This window comes from Falco cherrug, chromosome 11 (genome assembly GCF_023634085.1).
Source record: "Falco cherrug isolate bFalChe1 chromosome 11, bFalChe1.pri, whole genome shotgun sequence".
NCBI classification, from domain to species: Eukaryota; Metazoa; Chordata; class Aves; order Falconiformes; family Falconidae; genus Falco; species Falco cherrug.
The window spans coordinates 24,809,819-24,821,711 of record NC_073707.1 but is presented as its reverse complement, the minus strand read 5'-3'; the positions used below and the strand labels follow the sequence as shown (position 1 = coordinate 24,821,711).

The 11,893-nt window shown below is 36.4% G+C and overlaps 1 long non-coding RNA gene across 5 annotated transcripts in view; it reads left to right on the top strand.

The window, feature by feature from the left end:
- Positions 1-11,893, top strand: part of LOC114016668 (uncharacterized) — a 267,129-nt gene continuing 255,236 nt past the window's right edge. For 4 of the 5 annotated variants that reach the window (XR_008734499.1, XR_008734500.1, XR_008734497.1 and 1 more), the window contains exon 1: positions 3,000-5,384. This is a non-coding gene — a long non-coding RNA (uncharacterized LOC114016668). Of the gene's footprint in view, positions 2,206-2,999; positions 5,385-11,893 lie in introns of those variants that run through there. The other variant, XR_003561281.2, reaches the window with a different exon arrangement.

The window sequence follows — 11,893 nt, the reverse complement described above, 5'->3', positions numbered from 1 at the left end:
TTCAGTATGCTTGTTTTAAAATCCTGAGTGCTCAGGAATGGCTGCCCAGCAAGTCATTATATGTACCGTAGTGCAGCAATCAAAATGAGCCAAATCACTTAAATAGAGCTTTTACTGTACAAATACAAGCAAGTTACTGGCAGAGTACTTTCAGGTTGTCTTATGTCATTAATTTATCTGCTCTACCTGAAATTATTTAGCAGACATACATAGTTTTGTGGTTATAAGCCACAAAACAAGCAAGCTTATGTTTTCACTCTCTTGACCTATAGCATTGCTTCCTCAAATGCTATTAAGACTGCTTGAGTTTAGCAACCACAGTGATTTAAAATGTTAATGATATGTGGCAGACTCTTTACGCATATTAGCTCTCTTCCTGCCTAGTACAATTAAAGCTGATAATGAAACTTCTACAACTGTAAGGGAGGGAAACTATAAAATGCTATTTAAAAAAAAAAACAAACCAATTCTACCCCAGTATGTCTAAAAAGACTTTGAGAGAGATATCCAGGCAAGTAGCATTATTTATCTAGTTACTGCAAAATAAATTGAGGAAACGTGAGGAATAGTTTTACTGTATATGCTTATGCACCACTTCATTTATAAGCTTAATGTTACTGTCATCCTTTGCTGTAAGTAGTGTCCTGGAAATCTATGTTCCTCTGTTGACAGGCTACAAGGAAAGTTTTCCTATTTGTTTTATTTTTTGTGTGCTCATTGGCAAGAAATCAAATTTCTAACTGGAGATTGTACAAATAGGCATTTCTGAATGTTGTTTATGTAGGTGCTGCTTCAGGGAACCATGTAAGCATATGTGCAGTCCAGTTTTTTTGTAAGATGGGCCTCTTCAGAAAACAAAACATTTCATTCAGCCAGTATGACTTATCACTAGACATCATGCTGTGACATCTGCTGAACTTCTTTAAAATGCACTGTAAGAATTATTTGCAAAAATTATTCAGAAAATATATTCAAAAAGAAATTTGGAAAAAACCCTTGATATGCACTTTCAAACCCAGAACTTGTATTTTAAATGCAGTTATTTCATCAAAAACTAATGGGACAGGGAAAAGCAGTTAACTATTCTGCTGTTCAAAGTGTCTGTGCCAAACAGAGGAGTTGGTACACATTGTGGGTAACAGATCTTGTTTGTTCTGCAGGTGTCTTGCGCTGAGATTATGAATTAGAGGAAAACGTGACAATATGTTTGTGATGTGGAAGCTGAGAACAAACCAAAGACATCTCAGACAAAAGTCATCAAAAGCCAGTGGAAACAGCTTTTCTGTTTTTTCTATGAGGGGTGTTATTCTCCAGGTTTTGATTGTCTCTGGCCCACTATTTGGATATGTATTTTGTAATTACATTACCTAGGTGGGCATTTCCTAATCAGAGTACTCTCTCTGAATTATTTTCATTAGCTTTGGCAGTGACTCTCTTACCCTGGAATCATATGTCCAGACAGACTGAGTGCATATAAAAGCACAGAATGCATAAGTTAAGCTTAGAAAGAGCTTTCCTCATTCACCTGAGGAATTTAATTTTTATTAACCCATTTTATCATTCAAAAGTGCAATAGCTATTTGCAAATTCTCATGAAAACTGCTTTAGGAGATATTAATTCTGGTTATTACTGGGGCTCACTATTTGAAAATTATGAAAAATTAAGCCGGCTTTGTATCAACAATGTTTTGCAGTGCAAAAATAGTCTCAACTATTACTAATTCCGTATCCTTGTGCCAGTTACTGGTGCTTTTACCCAGAAGCAGGTGTTACACAGAATCCAAACTTGTGATACAAAAATAGTCCTTTATCATAAAGAGTAACTGGTTGGGCAACAATACTCTATCTTTATGGAGAAGTCCCGAGTGGGAAGTACAGCATGTACTTTTAGAGAAATAGTACTGTTGTTTCAGCAACAGAATTGGATTTGGGGTTAGGTTCATGTTCATTTCTGCTTCTGAGAGCAACATAAGCAGCAGTAGTGTGGCCAAACGTAATTACGTCCTGTCAATAGGCAGGTTTGCAAGGATAGGAAGTGAAATGTAGAGGCATGGACCTTTACCATTAAGGGTTACCACATTATAATGTGGGAATGTGAGTGGAGTCTGGCTTAAATATGCAAAGCACAACAGAAAAAAATCCCTGTAATTGGCTTTTGATTAAGTCTTCAGTGTGCATTACAATATTGCATGAGTCCTGTATGAAGTATGTTCTGTGAGTCAAGTCTGTCTGTGTCTTAGTGGCAGTCAGTGCTTGCTTAATTATTTCTTCTGAAGCGTGTGGTTGCACCTATGTGTCTTTTTTTATATGTTGTCATGCTTCTGACTTTTAATATGGGGTACTCAAACTATATTGATGCTGTAACAAAAAAATGTGTTTTCTGGTTGGGCTATATTTTTTGCAAATAGCTCTTAATATTCAGTTTGCCTTTATTGCTGCTACCGAGCACTGAGCTGAAACTTTCAGAGAGCTATCTACAATGCTTACAAGACCTCCTTCTTCTGTAACTACTCAGTATAGCCCCTCATAGAGGATGTAAATTTGGGATTACTTGCTAATCATTTAGTAATCATCAGTGCATCTCTGGGATAATGGAAAGATACCATTACTACTACGACTTCTATTGATTTCAAATGTAATGTCATGTACAGGAGCTACTTGGAGGTATGTGCTCTGGTAGCGATTCTCAGTTTTTTGCATTGGCAGCCAAGGCTTAACACATAGTGCTGTTGTTTTGCCTGTCTTCATCTTGTCTTTACTTCCAGAAACATTGTTTAGAATGAGTTACTTAATATTTCTGTGTAATAATAATATGCGTTTGTTTTCAGTAGAACTCGGTCTGTAATTCAGCAATCCATTGGCTTCTGAAGCAAAGCCGTCATTCAGAAGTTCTTCCCCTGCACCAATTCGTAGCCTTCCGTGTGTGTTCCACCTGACTGTTTCTGGATCTTATCTGACTAGCAAGTGTTCATTTTTAGCCTGGATTATTTCCGTGCCTGTACATAAAATATTGTTATGCAGACAGGTGGATCTGTGGCAAAGGGACACAAATCAGTGGCTGGTTTTGGTTTTGAAATTGCAGTATTGCTGAAAGGAGAGATTCCTAAATATCTCAGAAAATTTGGCACAGGCTGACTTCCTGGTGGTTGTGTAGCTGGGACTTGGAAACCAAATTCTAGATTGCTATCCTCTCCCCCTGGTGTCATGAAAGTAGACTGCTGAGTACCATTTACACTTGAGCTGCTATTAACTGTATGTAAGGTAAATTCTCAGCTGCTTTAGCTAGTGTTTTGGCCTTCAAATAATAGAAATATTTGCATGCTTCTACATTTTTGACTTGGTTGTGAAAATGTCATGGGAGGGGATATGAACACTTCAGCATCTTATAGGAGATTTCATCAGCATTAAGATGTATTAAGAACCATAGTACTTTGTATAAAAGTGTTCTGGATAATTAAATTTCGATCTGTACAGCAAACTGGAGGAAATCTTGATCTTGACAGAAATCACTGAACATCTTGCTGCTATATATTTGGTTCCAGGAGAGTGAGGATTTCACCCTCTGTATCTCTAGCTGATCAGCAAAGCCTTTAGAAGGCTCCTCATCTCCTAGGGAGCAGAAGAAAGGCAGATAATATACATGTAAGGGTACCTAAATATATTATGGACATTTAGATGTTGTTTTGTACACCATATAAAATTACATGCCATCTTAGTGAAAGAAAAAGGTGTCAAGACTTTCAAGTTCTGGGGGATGTCCTTGTTACATAACTCAACTGTCCAACTTTCACTTAATTAGCAAGGTTTTGTATAAAAGCATACCGACTCAAAGGATCATAGCCATTCCTGTAATTTGATTATAAATATAATGCCTGTGTGACACCTTTCTGCCTATGATGTTATGTGTAATCCTTTCTGTGTGTGGCTACAGCTCTTGGGAGTTCTATATTAAACTCAGTACTGTGGTTACTTGTGAATGAAATTACTGGAACAGTGTTGGAGGAAAAAGTACACGGAAGGATTTAAGGCAGAACATAGCAAAGCAAAGGCTGCAATTATCTGCAGCTGAAAACAAGTAGCTTTTAATGTGTCCATTCACCTAAGAAGGAAGGGAGAATTATAGACCACATGCTCTTTCTTTCCCTTTTTCTATCATTTCTCTTCTTTTTCCTTTATACAGTTTATCACCCATAATTTCAGGATGTGTTTTGTTTCTTTAAGCTGTTTTATCTATAGGCTTATGAGGTCAGTCATGTGTGAATTCTTTTGTTAGTCACCTCACCTTTTGCCTTGATGATAGAAAATTGATCAGGCCTAAAGTACAAGTTCAATAGACAACCCCCTTGGTCCTTTGTCTAGGAGAATAGCTACCATTGAAGGCCATGAGCAGGTTGCTATTAATATGACAGCCTGCTCTATCTCCCACTGTAATTTATAATGAAATACCTAATCTCCATTATTTTGATCCAAGCAGGCGATCCCATGAAAAAGTCTTTTCATCCAGTTCCCAATGGCAGTTACATGAGAAATGGCAAACCAATAATTTTTGTCAAGTTTTTTAAGCCAACAGAAATGCTTTTCCACTGCTACAGTTTCAAAAGGCACAGATAAAGCTCATTCACTGAGATGAATGAAAAAGCCATCTGGGGTTTTTCTTTTTGACTTCCTTTCCTTTTCTCCATCCTTGTAATCAAATTTGAGCAAAATCAAATGGGGCTTTCTATGAAAGTACCTTTTGTTGATCTGAACGAGCTGGTAATTTACAAAATACCCTTCCTTTGTGAGGAAGGCTAAAGAAAAAAAGAATCAGTAGCTTTTAAAGCTGGGCCTTGGTGGGACTCTAAATGCAGTGAAAGCAGTCTGTGTTGAGAGATTGAAATGCATTTCAAAGCCAGGCCTGAGTCAGGGTACAGGGAAGAAAAAACCTATGTGCATTTTATAAGAAGAAAAACCTGAATGGGAAGGGGAAAAGAGAGAGAGGAAAAAATCTGGATAATACATTAATCATTATTTTGGAAATTGTCTTCCTTACTGACACATACTGCGTAACTAGTGATTGAGAACTTGGATTTTTGTTCTATTATAGGCATCTCAACATTTGTCTGTGCTGCTTTAAAGTTTGAGAGGCAAGGATCCTTGAACACTGCTGGACTATGTTTTAAATGTGTATATATATTTTTTCAACTTTGCTTTTTGTGGTTCTTTTTCTTTTTTTTAACCTTGCCTGTGAAGTATTATGGGGAAAAATACTTGCAGGAAAGCTGAGTTTATCCTTTTTGGCGTGCTAATGTTTATTTTTATTGTATTTCTGCTTACCAGATTTCCTAGTGGTAATTATTTCCCATTGACTCAGACTAAAGGACAGTGTGGACACCTAACAAATAGTAAGTTTATGCCTTGTTTTTGTTATTTATATATCAAGATTAATGTGGAAAAGCTGAAAATGTGTGATTAATTGCAAATTCTGTACTGTAAGAATGTTGTACAGCAGTATGAATCTATTAATGTGAAATACTGATGTGATTTAACACTTCTTATCTCTGTTACTTACCATTAACTGTTTAGTCAGATACAGATAAGTGCATTGTTCTGTGTTGAAGATAATAGAGCTTATAAAATAAACACTAATTTACATGTCATATTCTAAGATGTGAGCAAACCTAGCCCATATTTTAATCTTTTCATATTTACAGACTTGCTTAGAATGTAAAATGTTTCTCCTTTTTCACTTGTGTTTTGATTCAGAATATAAATGCATTTGAAAAACAGCTTCCTGGTTGCACAATATAAAATATTACCAGTAATTTTACAAAAATGTAGACACTCATAATGGAAATTCTAAATTTTATTTTTATTTTTTAAGAAAGCTTCTCATGTTATTTCTACCTTGGCTTAAGCTGTATCCTGGTAGGAAGAGTAAAGAGGTATTAATGTTACTAGCTAAGATCTTACTGTTGTTGTTAATGAAGCACTAGTAAAACCACATTGGCTTTTTAATTATACTTTGAAAAGAGAAACCGTGGAAATAATTTAGAACTGTGAACTTCCAGTTATAAGCTATTTGCTTTAGATGAAATTGTATGAGATACGATTTGTTTTGTGTTCCTTATGCATGTGTGTACAACATCATGATATCAATTTAGAAAGCATAATACAGGAAAACAGGTTCAGATTAGTCTTTTGCTTTTTAACATTACCAAAAATCCAAAGTCAATCTTATAAAGTTTGAGTGTGGTTTCCATTAATGAGATCCCAAATTATTTTAAAAATAGCTTCCAAAGTATTTTCTTTGATGTAACCTGACACCTGATTCAATTGGAGAATGTGAAGGTATCATTTTTATATCTGAATTAATTTTCCACTCCTAGTTCTTACTATCCTATTCACTTTCAATTTCCTACAGGATTTGTTTTCCCACATGGTTTTGAGCCATTTGCTGCCTCCTAATGACTGACTCATAAAACAGCAAACATGGAAAATTTCCAAAAAACTTTTTCTGAAACTATTGCTGCTGCATATTTTGTGATTGTCTACCATTTTTTCATATGTTTAGAATTCATGAAGAAATTTGTGACGTTGATTGCTTTGCTTTTTTAGATTTTTAGCAGAGCATTAGACTTTCCACCCTGAGAAATATACAGTATACAGTGCCTTAATGGGAAGCTTCTCTACTGCTGAGTATGGAAACAAAGACACAAATCGTTGACTTCGGATTGTGTCATTTAGATAATGTATGAATCTGTGCTTTCACAGGCTTGCATACCAGTATCGTATTACTTTGGTTAAATAAATGTCTCCTTCCCCTCCCCCTTTTAAAAAATAATAATTAACCTTTCTTTGTTTAGTTTCCTATCCTTCTCCTTTATACATTATTGAACTCCAAGATACCGTCTTTGTTAAAGACTTTGTCAAATCTAATAGGTTTTAATTGATTATTTAACAAATGAAGCAATAACAAAGCAAGAGAGCGTCCCTCATGATCTTATCCTGGTATCAAGGCTTGTTGTCTTACTGTGTTCTGTTCCTAGCACAGTGCAGCACCAGTTTGCTCAAAAACTTTTGGACCTGTCAAAATAGAAATAAATATTAAGAATTATATGAGACATGTAGAGAACATTAATTTTTTATCTCTGTGTGATCTTTTCCCGCTTTTTAGTTCTTCTAAAGTTTTTAAGGGTGTGATCTTGTAAGCAGAAGAAATGAATTGGCATGAAATTGTTGAATGGAGTTCTGACTTTGCCCCCTGTTATTCATCTATGTTTATGGATACACTCTAAACTTTTTCCTAGATTGAGTTACTCTCAGCAACAGCATTCCATTTGTGGCAGAATGTTTGTAAACCACTCTAAGGTTCTTAAACATGGGTTGGATCCCACAGGAGTACCTCCAGCTGTGCCTTGTTTCAAGTTGCCAAGCCTTGTGCTTGAATCTTTCAAGCTCAAACATGTTTTGCATTAAAGTATGATGAATTAATATAATAAATTACTTGCATTATTTTTTAAAATAAATGTCCATCATTTCAATCACCTGTTCAGAAGGCTTTGTTGCAGGAAAGACTCATAGCAACAAATGACTAGTACTTCTTTTTGAGAATGCGTGTAAATGTGTACTTAATTTTTATGCATAATTATTATAGACTGATTTGAATCTTTGAGGGGAGTTTACAGTAATGAAAAAATGAAATGGGGAAATGAAGTTATATCAAATAAGTTAAAAAGTACTTCCTCTGTTAGCGAACATAATCCAGTACAGCATAAACTGAACAAGGAAATGCTTGCTATGACAGGTTAGCAACTCTATGGATGAGCTGTTGTATCTGTTGAAGCGACTGTTGAATATAAGTAGATCATTCTAGTGCCCAAGGTTAGGGTGTTTAATCAGATTGTTTGAGTGTTTAGTAAATCTGAGTTGGATTGGGATGGGAAAAGATACTCAACTGACTTTTCAGTTTGGGGTTTTTTGGGGGGTTTTTTGTAATGTCTTAAACAGCAAGAGGTGGAGACAAAGGACAATAATTCCTGAGTCTTATGTGCCCTCTAAGGTTCTGCATTGCCTGCAAGAAACACTTTTCCTTCCAGCTAAATTTTTCAGTCACTGAACACTAAAAGCGTACTTAGCCTTAGTGAATATATGTAGCAGCTTATGGTGTAACTGGATTCTCATAAAGATCATAAGAAAATGCAGAGCTAGGCAGTCTCTGAACTGGAAGGAGTCCCTTCAAGCAAAACAAAAGGAGAAAAAGGCTACAGAAAAATGTGGGAATTGGAGTGAGTATAGTGTGTTAAAGAAGAGATAAGAGAAATTCAAAGACTGGTGGGGTGGTGCTGAGATAAGGAAAGGGCATTAACACTTTGATGCTCCTGGGCCTAGGCCTTCTCCTCAAGGTCTTAACCACCGTTTAGATTCGCTGTCTCAGGGCTGATTGCTGTATTCAGTTAAAAGTAGTGTCTGTGTTCACATTTCCCTAAAAATGGCATTTTTTTAAAGTTGATTTTTCTTACTATATTGTTACCATTCAGTGTGATCTTCTTAAAAGAAATGTCAGTTTCTCCTCAGAAACACTCACACAGTGAGACTTCACACTCAGATGCTGATGAGCAAAACAAGGTATGTCTACAGTAGCGCTGGACAACCTTGTGTCCACTTTTTCCTAGTGCCAATGCTTAATGATATCTTGTTGGGTGGCTGGGGGCATTGCTGATCTTAATTTAAAAAGCAGGGTAACATGCACAGTGTTCTCTTGTGTTCCATGAAGTCCATCCCCAAACATCTCAGGGTGCTTCCAAAATACTTCAGATTTCAGATCTGGCTTTCAATGGTCATGATGGTGGTTGTCAGGGGTGAGACAGTAGTACCAATGCATTAAAATACAGACAAGGAGTATTATTGTGGTCACTTAGAACTGCTGTACTAGTGGCATTCCTGATACTGATTCCATGAGTTTGGTGCAGTCAGGTCTATAATGCAGATAAGATTTGCTGTTTAGCAAGACCTGTGTGTTTTGTTTGGGGGTTTTGTATGTCTTTGTTTTTGTTTTGTTTGTTTGTTGGTTTTTAAAACAGCTCGTTCCTTCTGGATTCATAAAATACATGCAAAATATCTCAGAAAAATCTTTTTGTTATTTTGAGCACCTACTTGGACTTTCCATTTAGTCAGATTTGACTGTGGTTAGCAAACATTTCACATGATGTAAAAGGTAATAGAGAAAGAGGTGTCCTTGTAGAGTATTTCTAGGCTTACATATTAAACTCTGTAAGAAGACAAAATAGTCCAATAAATCACTACATGTAACCCATTGTAGTCCATTCACTAAGAATGTTCAAGACTTGAGATAAAAAATTATCATCAAACTAGTTTTTAAAAATATCTTTTTATTTGCAAATTTCTTGTAGGAGACATTACTATCCAGTAGAGCTGTGATGTCTGGATAATACTGCTTTAAAATACTTTCTGCCAGTTTTATCCTTTTGAGTAGAACAAAACCTCTGAAGGACAGTGTTGAGCATAAGTGCTCATAATGCGGCCGTCACCCACAATATCAGTTCATATTTTTTATGTCTTCTTTCCCCTACCTAATTAAAAAAGAGGGATCCAATGCTATACTTGTAGTTTTGTTGGATAAGGAAGACTTCTTAAACTGATCATTTGTATTTATTTTTTGTTTATTATTCACAGATCATAAAATCTGTGGCGCAACTGGGACTACAAATTGTAGTGTCTTTTATTTTCCTGATTAATAAATTGGACCTGTGAGACACTCACAGGTGTATTTGTTCCTCCAGCTTCTTTGTAATACTGTTTATAATACTTCAACCGTTTATAATAGCATACCAACAGCAACACGAAATGAGCTGGTTCTATCCTCTCCTGATAATTTGTCCTCAAGACTTAGGAAGCTGGCAGGGAAGGGCAGAACTATAGAAGAAACAAGTCTAGTAGTTACTCTGTGAAAAAAACTTGACCTGTGATAGGGTTCAAAGGTAAACGTACTGTTTGCTGCAAGGGTCCTTGCTTTCATACAGCTAGACTTCTTTTTACCTGAGGCACCTCCATTGTGATCTCTTCTAGCTGATTCAGGAAGTGGAAGTTGTGCATTTGTTGACATAATGTTAATATTCAGGGGCAGCTTTTTCAGCATCAAGTGCTTGTTAGCCCTTAATATGGTATTTCTGGTTTTAACTGTAGGGTATCCCTTCTGTTTTACTTAAATGGCTCTGTTTAAACAGAGTAGTTCTGTGGCAGCCAGTCTCTGCATAGGTGGAATATTTAGAGCAGCCAGCACCAGAGCACTGTATGCTTTGTTGGACAGTCCTTCATTCCTCATTCTTCCAGTGAGTATTCCACTCACAGGGATACCTAAGGCTTCAGGCAGAGCAGTCTTTTTCCTTGTGCCATGATGCGCAGACAAGCCATGCTGGCACCTCTGCCCATGCTATCTTCTGAGCAGTCCAGGGCCCAGTCTCTGAAGTATTATCAACAAACATCTTAACAAGAAGAAGTGTCAGCATTTTTTGAAAGAAAATGGTTTAAATCAATTATCCTGAGTTGAGCAGTAGTTAATTTTGAGTGGGAGTGAGTTATGTGCTGAAAGATCTAAAGTGCTGTTGCTTTATCATGTCCATCTCCTGCTATCACAAAGAATGTTTGTGGTAGATTGCAATATCTGTTTCTGATCAAAATGTCCTGAGTTTAAGTAGCCATAGTTTCTTAGCAGTGTAACAGTGGCCAGTTGCTTAGAGAGACAGCAGGCAGTCTGTCAGAGTGGCAGTAGCTTGCTGGAGCTCCAGTAGCCTCTCAGGCCAGCAGACTCCTTAACTGTGCATAAAAACATGCAACTCCTCTGCTTGAAAGATAGTGCACTTGGTGCTAAAAATGCATTGATACTTGGGATAGCTATGGCTGAATTCTACAGACAACTGCATTCAGTTTCAGCTAATCCTGTAACATGTATTTTTGGAGCCTGAGACAAAGAATATCTGTTAAAGGGCAAGCACAGACTCTGGTGGTGTAAAGCCCTTTCTCTATGTTTCTGTGATAGATAAGTCTTTATAGAAAAAAACCCAACAACTCATTTTGAGGCCATAGGATGCTATGCATGTTCCATTTACAACTTTATGTACATTACTGCATCTTATATTTCTGTTTGCAATAAACCGTACCTATTAGTGGGTGGAATTTGATTGAAATCATCAAAGTTCTAGACTAGGAATTTGTAGGAATGTTTCTTGTTCCTTTTATTTGGAACCAAAGAATGTTATGATGTATCAAGGATATGTCTCTTTTTAAAGTTTTTTTTAAAAAACTTTATTAATTTTTTTTGTATCCCTTTTCTATACTCTTCTCTTTCTTTGCTAGTCTACATCCGGGAGTTTTTTAGGCCACTGACGGATGACTTTGACATTTGTTTATATATGCAGTAAAGATCCAGTTCTTGACTGAAGATTATAGGTGCTTCTGTGTCGCCTTATCTGTGAAAGCAGAGCAGTATTTCTATGTTAGCCTTATATATGTGTATAAAAATAATTGTACCAGGAAAATGATGTCTGGTAATCTTAACTTCAAAGGTCATATTTAGCACTGATGCTATGCTTTTTCAATTTAAATTAAGGAAGGATAACTTTATGGGCAATAGCAAAATAAAGACTTTTTATCAGGCTGATGCAAGCCTTCTGTGTGTTGTGGAAATGTGCTAATTATTAACACGGCACTGTTTTCCTAACCTAACCTTGCAGATCCATGAGCTTAATCTGGTACTGTCAGTAAAATACCTTTGAATCTAGTGGGAGGTGTTGCAGCTGTGTGAAGAGCTCTTGAGATTTTTGGCCATTTCTGGGATTTATGTTTGCTGTGTGAAGTGATTAAGATCATTGCTGCCCATTTTGTTGTTAGCAAG